This window comes from Miscanthus floridulus, chromosome 7, assembly GCF_019320115.1.
Source record: "Miscanthus floridulus cultivar M001 chromosome 7, ASM1932011v1, whole genome shotgun sequence".
NCBI classification, from domain to species: domain Eukaryota; kingdom Viridiplantae; phylum Streptophyta; class Magnoliopsida; order Poales; family Poaceae; genus Miscanthus; species Miscanthus floridulus.
The window spans coordinates 40,035,527-40,045,303 of NC_089586.1; the positions used below are offsets into that span (position 1 = coordinate 40,035,527).

Genomic DNA, 9,777 nt, shown 5'->3' on the forward strand with positions numbered 1-9,777 from the left:
CACATGTGTACTCCAAGGAGTGAGATGAAGAGCAGACCCATGCCCGCCCTAGTCTTCATCAGGGACCCATCGAAGTACATGGTCTAGCATTCCGCCTGGACTTAGGTAGGTGGCAGTTGGGTGTCGGTCCACTCTGCCACGAAATTGGCCAAGACCTAAGATTTAATTGCTTTCCGAGGCGCAAAGGATAGAGCTTCCCCATGAGTTCGATGGCCCACTTGGCTATCCTACCCGAGGCCTCCCGGTTATGGATTATCTCTCCCAGGGGCAAAGACGATACCATGGTCACCTGGTGGGACTCGAAGTAGTGACACAGCTTGCGTCGAGCCAAGACCACAGCATAGATCAATTTTTGGATGTGGGGGTAGCGTGTTTTGGTCTCGGAGAGCACTTTGCTGATGAAGTAAATAGGTCATTGGATGGGTAGAGCATGCCCCTCTTCCTGCCTCTCGACCACTACGGCCGCGCTGACCACTTGGGTCGTTGCGGTGACGTAGAGTAAGAGGGCCTCGCCCTTGGCCAGTGGTACTAGGATGGGAGGATTGGTGAGTAATGCCTTGAGTTTGGCGAGGGCTTCTTCGGCCTTGGGGGTCCAAGAAAAACGTTCCGATTTCCTCAAGAGGCGGTACAGTGGCAAGCCTTTTTCGCTAAGGCACGAGATGAAGCGGCTCAGGGCCACAAGGCATCCCATAACCCTCTATACTCCCTTAAGGTCTCGGATCGGCCCCATGTTGGTCACGGTCGAGACCTTCTCTAGGTTGGCTTCGATGCCATGTTCCGAGACTATGAATCCTAAGAGCATGCCTTGGGGGACCCCGAAGACACACTTATCGGGGTTGAGCTTGATGCCCTTTTCCCTGAGGCATCTGAAGGCTATTTCCAAGTTGCTGATGAGATCACTGGCCTTCCTGGACTTGACCATGATGTCATCCACATAGGCCTTGATGATCCACTGAATGTGCTTGCCAAAGACATGGGTCATGCACCGCTGGTATGTGGCCCTGGCATTTCTGAGGCTGAATGGCATAGTCACATAGCAGTACATGCCAAATGGTGTGATGAAAGAAGTCACGAGCTAGTCGGACTCTTTCATCTTGATCTGATGGTAACCGGAATATGCATCAAGGAAGGATAGGGTTTCACATCCCGCAGTCAAGTCAATGATTTGGTCGATTCAAGGTAATGGGAAAGGGACTTTCAGACATGCTTTGTTTAGATCGGTGTAGTCTACACACATTCTCCACTTCCCATTTTTCTTCTTAACTAATACAGGATTAGCTAACCACTCCAGATGGGACACTTCTTTGATGAATCCAGATGCCAAAAGCTTCTGCACCTCCTCGCCGATGGCCCTGCGCTTTTCCTCATCGAATCGGCGTAGGTGCTGCTTCATCGGCCTAGAGCTGGCCTGGATGTCCAAGACATGCTCGATGACCTCCCTCGGTATGCCCGGCATGTCCAAGGGACTCCACGTGAACATATCGGCATTTGCGTGAAGAAAGTCGATGAGCATGGCTTCCTAATTGATGTCAAGGGTGGCGCTAATCCTCAGCGCCCGGTCATCAGGGCAGGTGGGGTCGACCGGGATGAGCTTGATGACCTCTATGGGCTCGAAAGTCCTAGCACGACGCTTAGAGTCAGGCGCCTCGCTACTGAGTTGGTCGAGGTTGATGATGAGGGTCTCAGCCTCTATGATAGCCTCGGTGTACTCGATGCACTCGACGTCATAGTCGTATGCATGCTCGTACGTGGACTCGACAGTGATGACGCCATTGGGGCCTGGCATCTTGAGCTTGAGGTAGGTGTAGTTGGGGGCTGCCATGAACTTGGCATAGCATGGCCGCCCTAGGATGGCATGGTACGTTCCCTTAAACCCAACCACCTCAAAGGTGAGGACCTCCTTGCAGTAGTTGGAGGGAGTACCAAAGTAGATGGGCAGGTCGATGTGCTTGAGGGGCCGCATGCGTTTCCCCGGCACATTGCTGTGGAAAGGCATGGCGTCACCTCAGAGCTATGACTGGTCAAGCTCTAGGAGCTCTAGGGTGTTGGCATAGAGGATGTTGAGGCCACTGCCTCCGTCCATCAATACCTTAGTGAGCCGGGTGTTGCCAATGATGGGGTCAACGACAAGTGGGTACTGCCTAGGGTTCGGGACATAATTGGGATGGTCATCCCGGTCAAAGGTGATCGCCTCCCAAGACCAGTTGAGGTACTGGGGAGTAGCCACCTTCACCAAGAAGACCTCCCAGCGCTCCCTCTTCTACTGGCATGCCGTGAGGCATGCTGAAGGCCCACCGAAGATCATGAAGGCATTGTGCACCTCGGGGAACTCGTTGTCCTTGTTATTGTCCCTATCACCAGCGCCGCTCCTCTTGGCATCGTCGTCGGGGAGCCCAAGCTTGGTATAGTAATGCTGGAGCATGGTGCACTCTTCGAGGGCATGCTTCACCGGGCCCTGGTGGTAAGGGCAGTGTTTCTTAAGCATATCGTCGAAGAGCCCGAGGCCTCTGGGGCCTTGGGGATTTTTGCGCTCTGCGACCATGACTAGGCCAGCCTCAAGGACTTCCTGCTTCCCCTGGCGACCCTTCTTCTTTTTCTTGGGGAGGTGGGGAGCCAAGGCCCCGGGGACCTCGTCCCTCTGCTTCCCCTTGGCGTCATTGTCGGGGAAGATGGCCCCAATGGCCTCTTCACCTGAGGCAAAGTTGGTGGCGATGTTGAGGAGTGCGGCCACTGAGGTTGGCACATTCTGGCCCAATTCTTGGACTAGGTCTCGGTAGGTGTGCCGAAGAGGAAAGCCTAGATGATTTCCGAGTCGCCAACGCTTGGCAACTCAGTGCATTTCTTGGAGAAGCGCCGGATGAAGTCTTGGAGAGACTCATCCGGGCCTTGTCGACAACTTTTGAGGTCCCAAGAGTTCCTAGGGCGCATGTATGTGCCCTAAAAGTTCCCGATGAAGACCCTTACCAAGTCACGCCAGTCGTGGATCTACGAGGGAGGGAGGTGTTTGAGCCAGGCTTGCGCCGAGTCTGACAGGAACAACGGGAGGTTGTGGATGATGAGCAGGTCATTGTCCATGCCGCCTAGCTGACAAGCCAGGCGGTAATCGTCCAGCCAAAGTTCAGGATTGGTCTCACCACTATACTTTGTGAGATTGGTAGGTTGCCAAAACCGGGCTAGGAAATGAGCAGTGCAGACGACTCTGCTAAAAACCCGAGAGCCAGGTAGCTCAGGAGAAGGACTGCGGTCTTCCCCACTGTCGTAGTGGCCACCTTGGTGCGGATGGTAGCCCCAAGTGGGACCCTCATTGTCGTGGCACTGTTGCTTGCTGACCACCTCATGGTCACCCTGTGCCTCACGTCGGTTGCTGAGGCGGTCATGCAGCAAGGGGACCCTGTTAATTGTCGGTGCCCGAGCAGGCTTGGGACGAACCGAGGCCTCCCTATCCTACTGAGGCGGTGCCGTGGGAAGGTCCGAGGTGCCTCCACGCCGTCGGGAGGTGGAACTCTTGGCCTGCTGCACCGCAGTGGTCTCGAGGAGATCTCGGAGCTCGCCGTGGACCCATCGCCCCTCCATGGTGGAGGGCTCGAGCATCGTTCGGACTAGCATCGCCGTAGCCGCGATGTTCTGGCTAGCACGATTGAAGATTGGGGGTTGCTCACCCCCTTCGTTGTCATTGATGTGGTGGTGGACGTCGCGGGCCCTCCACCGGGCTCCTCTGCCATCACCATGACCTTGCTGCTCCTGCTCGAGAGTGTCTTGAAGCTGCTACAGAAGGAGTCGGTCTTGTTCAACCTTGGCCTGAAGCTCACGAAGCTACTCTAGGTTCGGGCGTTGAAGCTATCCGGGGGCAAGGTTCTCGTTCCACGCTGTCGGTGGGACAACGCGTGGAGGTGTGGCATCGCCTGCTCCCAAGCGAAGCATGGAATGGTTGCCTGCCCCTTCGTCCTCATCGCCTAAGCTTGGCATCCCGAGTCTAACGTGGAAGCACTCACGAGTGGGGTCATAAGTGCCTTCATCATCAGAGTCGGAGTAGCCGAAGCAGTAGTCGCTCGCGGCCAGGAAGCAACGCATGGCTTCAGGGTCACGAAGTCTGGATAAGTCCACTCCAACCCACACCTCATCCTCCTCTGAGGAGTTAGCGTGGGTGTGGGTCAAAGTCATGGTGTCAAAGTCAAGGGTGAAGCATTGGTGGCGTCCTGAGGGCTCTACGTGAGCCGAAGCATAGGCGGAAGCATAGGTGGCGATGACATTTCTCAACCCAAAGGGGTACGGGGATGGTGCCATCGCCATGCTTTGCTCCACCAAAGTTGACTCCTCAAGATGTGGTGGGGCAGAGCTTGATGACGGGGCATCGCTGCATGCCACCGATGTCTTTCCCTTGTCCAGGCTTAGGCTAGATAGGTCCCCGGCCAGGGACCTTCTACCAACAACTGGGCATGGGATACCAGTGGAGCGCAGCACGTCGCCCTGAGCTTACATGGTGTCGGGGTGGTCCCGCCCATGTCGTGCCTGGCGAGCGTGATGAGAGCGGCGGCCTGGGCGCCGCCTGCGCCTAGGGCACTGGGGCATGACGTTGTCGATGGTCAGTGGGACTCTAGGTGAGAGGAGTACCATATCGTACTCATGTCCTAGAGACATAAACTCTAGGCTCCTGAACAAGATTATCGTGCCGACCGTCGGTGTTTTGGACCGGTGGGCCCTCAACCAACTAGTGGAAATATACTGCGTGCCCCTAATCCTGGATGGTGATGCAAAGAGACACAAGGTTTATACTAGTTCAGGCAATAGGTGCCCTAGATCTTGCATTCCTTGCACCGAGGTGCTTGTAGTAGGGGGTTACAAGCAGGGCGAGAGAGGGAGTTAGTCCCAGGTCTCTACGTGGAGCGATGTGACTTGCTTGAGATGTTGATCTCAGGCCATGGGGAAGCGTGTGTGCTTGGTTTGATAAGCCTCTAACTTACTTGTGCTTGCGAGAAGTGCGAATCCAATGCGAGTGAGTGATTCTAGTGCGATTTCATTGTGAGGTTTCATCGAGTGGCACTATGTGATCAAGTAGTAAGTCGGTGGTGCTTGTTATTCTTAGAGGTTGCCAACTCCTAGATGGCTTGGTGGTGGTCTCTGTCGAAGCACGCAAAGAAGATTGTGCAGTGCTCTGGAGAAGTGATTGTGATGGGGATTGTGCTCACCCCACGGGAGCTGCGAAGAGCAACTCTAGTTGAGCGTGTCATTGAGCTACCCTCACTTTTGGGGTAGGTTCTTGTGGTGCCCAACGTGTGGGCTTGGTGGGTGATGCCAATTAGCCGTCGAACCATCAAGTGAGCGGTCGACACAACGGGGACTAGTTTGGTGGCAACCAAGTGAACCTCAGGATAAAAATCACCATGTCATCCTTGTCTTCCCGTTGGTTTGCATCCCCTCTACACAAGCTTGCAATTACTTTCATATACATTGTGCTTGTGTAGTTGCTCTTATAACTAGTTAGCTTATGTGGCTTGCTAGTTACCTTCTTGCTTATGTAGCATAGAAGTAGCTCCCTTGCATGACTAATTCGGTTTGAGTAACATTGTTAGTCACATTCCTTAGTTTGTGTAGCAAAGTAATTTGTGCTCTCTAATTTGGCATTAGTTGCCTTGTTATTGAGCATTGCTAGTGAGCTTAGGAGCTTTGTGCTTTTGCTACTAGCATGTATAGGAGCTCTCCGGTGCTTGAAGTACTAGTGGCATATGTTTGTGTGACCTTGCTCCTAGAATTGGTTAGGTGAGATCTAGCTAGCCCGACACCTTTGTTGCCTAGTTAGGATCTTTATAAGGTGCTTGAGAACTTATATAGAGGGGTGTAGTCTTGGCTAGACCGATAGTGTTAATTCCGCATTTGTTTCGGTTAGCCGGCGTGATTAATTTTAGAAAGGACTATTCACCCCACCTCTAGCCTACCATCTCAACCCTACAGTATGGAGAGACAGGTGAATACATTTTCCAACTCTTTGGTTGAGGGGTAGGTGATAGGTGGTGACAACCCTATCCGTCTCTAGTAATCCCCCACATTCAGGTAGGGTGTAAGAGTCTAAATTGTCACATGAGGTTGCTGGTAGACTAGTACTCAGTGGCCTCCCGACCTATCTTACACTTAGCTCCCGCTCTAATCATGTAATTTGTATGATCATCAATAGTTCTTTGCACGACTATATTAGAACATGCCTACTGCACTTAGGAACATTCTTTTATTTTTTATTTTCCTTTTAACCTTGAGGTTGGCCCAGATGTGTGTCCATTATCTTGAAAATATTATTTTTACCCCTGTCATGAACTATGGTCCACTATGCAAGTATGTAATCTTGTTCATGCTCATGCTAGACTCTTACACCTTGCCTTCCTTTGGAAAAAAATAAATAACGATATTCTGAATACTTTTGGGTGAAATGCTACAACAATAGATCCGTGCGCTTGTGAATATTTTTTGTAATCATTTAGAACTATCGTAGTTGGTGTTTCTTGGCGGTGGCGCTAAGGTTAACTCAATCTTAGTGACGGTGCTAAGTAATACCAACAGACATTTCTAGCACCATTACCGAGGATGGACTTAAAACCTCCACACTTGGTGATTGCGCTAAGAAATGCTAACAAGCATTTCTGGCACCGTTGCCAGGGAGGGCATAGGTTAAAGAATCTAGTAGGACATGATCATGATCACATGCATGTAATGGTAGCCATAGTTTATGTAGGCTAATTCTGCTTGTTTTCTTCCTGTTGTGGATGAAAACAGGATAGTGTATGAGTGGTTTCGACCTACCGGATAACTACATAGAAAATCCAAAGGCGCCCCTAAGGAAGAACATGTTCCGTACTACTTCTCCCTCCGCTACTCCACCGGCAAGTGAACCAGTCACCCTTGCACCATTCGCTACTACCACTATGGCCAAGACAATTCATGACTACTCCACCCCTGCTGTTGCTAACGTGCCTGTTGGGCCTGCTATCAACACGGGAACTAGAAATTTTGAGCTGCGCACTAGCCTAATCATGATGGTGCAGGTGAACCAATTATGTGGTTTGCCTACCGAGGACACGAATGCACACCTACAACACTTCCTGGAGCTGTGCAACACCATTGTCATCAAAGACATCACACAAGCTAGCATCAGGCTCCGTCTATTTCCCTTCTCCCTTGCGGGGAAGGCAAAACAGTGGTTTTATAAGGATAAGGAAGCTGTCAGTACAGGGACAAATGTTTCACCATGTTTCTTGTGAATTTTTTTCCTTGGGCAAAACCAATGCCCTGAGAGAGAAAATTTCAAACTTCTAGCAGACCTCATTAGAATCCTTCCCCAAAGCATGGGAAAGGCTACAGGATTACATCTAGGCCTACCCACATCACGGAATGGAAAACTGGCTCATGCTCCAGAACTTCTACAAAGGGTTTACGCCCATGTTGAAGGGGCACGTAGATGCCGCTGCTGGAATAGCATTCCTTTCCCTAACCATTGATGGAGCTATGGCTCTCATCAAGAAAATGGTGGCCAATAAGAGCTAGGGGAGGAACGAAAACAACAAAAAGGCATACATACCATGAAGAAGACGAATATGCTTGCCACAAAAATAGATTTGTTACTATCAAGACTGAACGAAAGGGCCGACGAGAAAGAAGCTATAAAGGCCACCGTTCAGGCCACGGACTCGCAAATGACTAGCGAAGTCTATGGTGAAGTCGGACATTCGGGGAACATCTATCCTGAGACCCATGAAGACACCGCATATTTCAACAACGGGTTTTGACAAGGTAATAATAACGCATGGAACAATCAATCCTGCCTGCAAGGAGGTAATTCAAATTTCAATTCAAATCAACCATCCTTGAAAGACCTAGTTTTAGGTCAAGCTAAAATTAATGAAAATATCACTAAAAATTATGTATAATGATAAAATATTTGAAAATATAAATGCAAAACTTAAGAATTTATCCTCCTCAGTGAAAAACCAACTAAGTTTTATTAAAAATGATTGAAACACTGATTGCTCAAATTGTTGTCGCAATACCTGTCTTTTTTGCAACAACCCAAGAACTTGGAATGAATGAACTTATATTTGTTTTACAAAACTCATAAAACCTCCAGACAGATGGTTGATCAAGGAATGAATGATCGGTGATTTTGTTATAACCATTCTTTTTTGCAACAACCCAAGAACTTGGAAATGCTATATGCCCCACAGGGATCAAGATAAAGGATGGATAAAAATGCTGACTTATTTAAATTATGGAAGAATACTTTGTTATAGGCATGGCACTTCTGAATTATATTTGGCATAGTAGCAACTCCTGATCAACAACCAAGTACTTAGCTATTTGCTCAGGACAAGCAAACATTAAGCATGGAGGATTTGTTGGCGGTCACTAATGATCAAATCTGACCTCCAAATAAAGCCCAAAATAGGATAAATAAATAAACTTAAGACACATATGCTTTTACTATTGACATAGTTCCACTTGAATTGGAGAAGCATGTTTTGCAGGACACACATTCGAATACAAGTGGAAAACCAAGATGTAAGGAAAATGGACCCTTGGCCCATTTACTTTGGATTTTGGTGTTTAATGACCAACACAACCAAATTGGACTAATGAATTTGCAAGTGTTTATTTTGTAGTTCAGTAGGGTGCAAGACGTGACTTAGAAGAAGGCAATGTGGTGATCCGATGATCAACACCTTAAGAATGACCTTAGAAGCACAAGAGAAGACCCAAGATATCAAGCAAAGTCCAAGCACAAAGATTGGAACCAAGCCGTACGCAAGATCATGGAGAAATGAGCTTATAGAGGCGATCGGACACTGGACCGGACGCTGGTGGCTCAGCAGTCGGGACGACTGGACGCTGGACCGGTGGCTCGGCAGTCAGGACAACCGGACGCTGGACCGGTGGCTCTACAGTTGGGACGACCGGACGCGGGCGGCGAAATCGACTGGACGCAGGGAAGCAGCGTCCGATCGAGTACAGAGAGGTTCCAGAGCGGCAAATCTATGACCAGACATGTTCGGTGGCTGGCGACCGGACGCTGGCCAGTGTCCGATCAGTATATTGCTGGCTCAATGGTCGGGACGACCGGACGCGTCTGGTAGCAGTTTCGCGGGAATTCGACCCCAACGGCTACTTTCTTAGTGGGGCTTATAAATACAACCCCCAACCGGCCATTTGAGTAGAGTGGAGCTGAGGAAACATATCAAGGGTGTTGATACACCATTTTAGTGATCTCCACTTGCATAGTGCTTAGTGATAAATCAGGTGATTAGCGTAGGTGCTTTGCGAAGTTCTTAGGTTGATTAGACCACCGCTTATGCGCTTGCTCTAGGTTTAGGCCTAGTGTTTAGTGAGGTTTGCATACCTCTTACCACTTGGTGCTTATGAGCACCATTGTTGTACATCGAAGGGGCTTGAAGTCTTATGAGATCACACCAACCGCGTTTGTGGTGTGGCCGCCACCATGTACCGGAGGGAACAAGGCCCTTGGCATTTCGGCCGGAAGCTTGATAGTGAAGACGGCGGAGAGCATCCGGGAGAGGCTTGCTAGAAGGCACATCAGAGACCCACTTGCACATGGGGAAGGCCCAAGGCTATCCACGGAGTTGCCCGACCAAGAGCTTGGCCCTTGTGCGCTTCTCAATACCTCGGTAAAAATACTGGAGTCGTCGACGGGAGTTTGCATATCTCTACCTTGCTCTTTAGCTTCCGCATTTACATTGATTACTTTACTACGTTTGCGGTAGAGATAGCAACACACTAGCA

The 9,777-nt window shown here is 50.0% G+C and overlaps 1 non-coding gene across 1 annotated transcript; it reads right to left on the bottom strand.

Annotated features, from left to right (window-relative positions):
- Positions 1–7,272: 7,272 nt before the first annotated feature.
- On the bottom strand, positions 7,273–7,379 carry LOC136468188 (small nucleolar RNA R71). The gene has a single exon (XR_010761723.1). It is a non-coding gene; the product is annotated as a small nucleolar RNA R71 (small nucleolar RNA).
- Between the last annotated feature and the right edge of the window lie 2,398 nt (positions 7,380–9,777).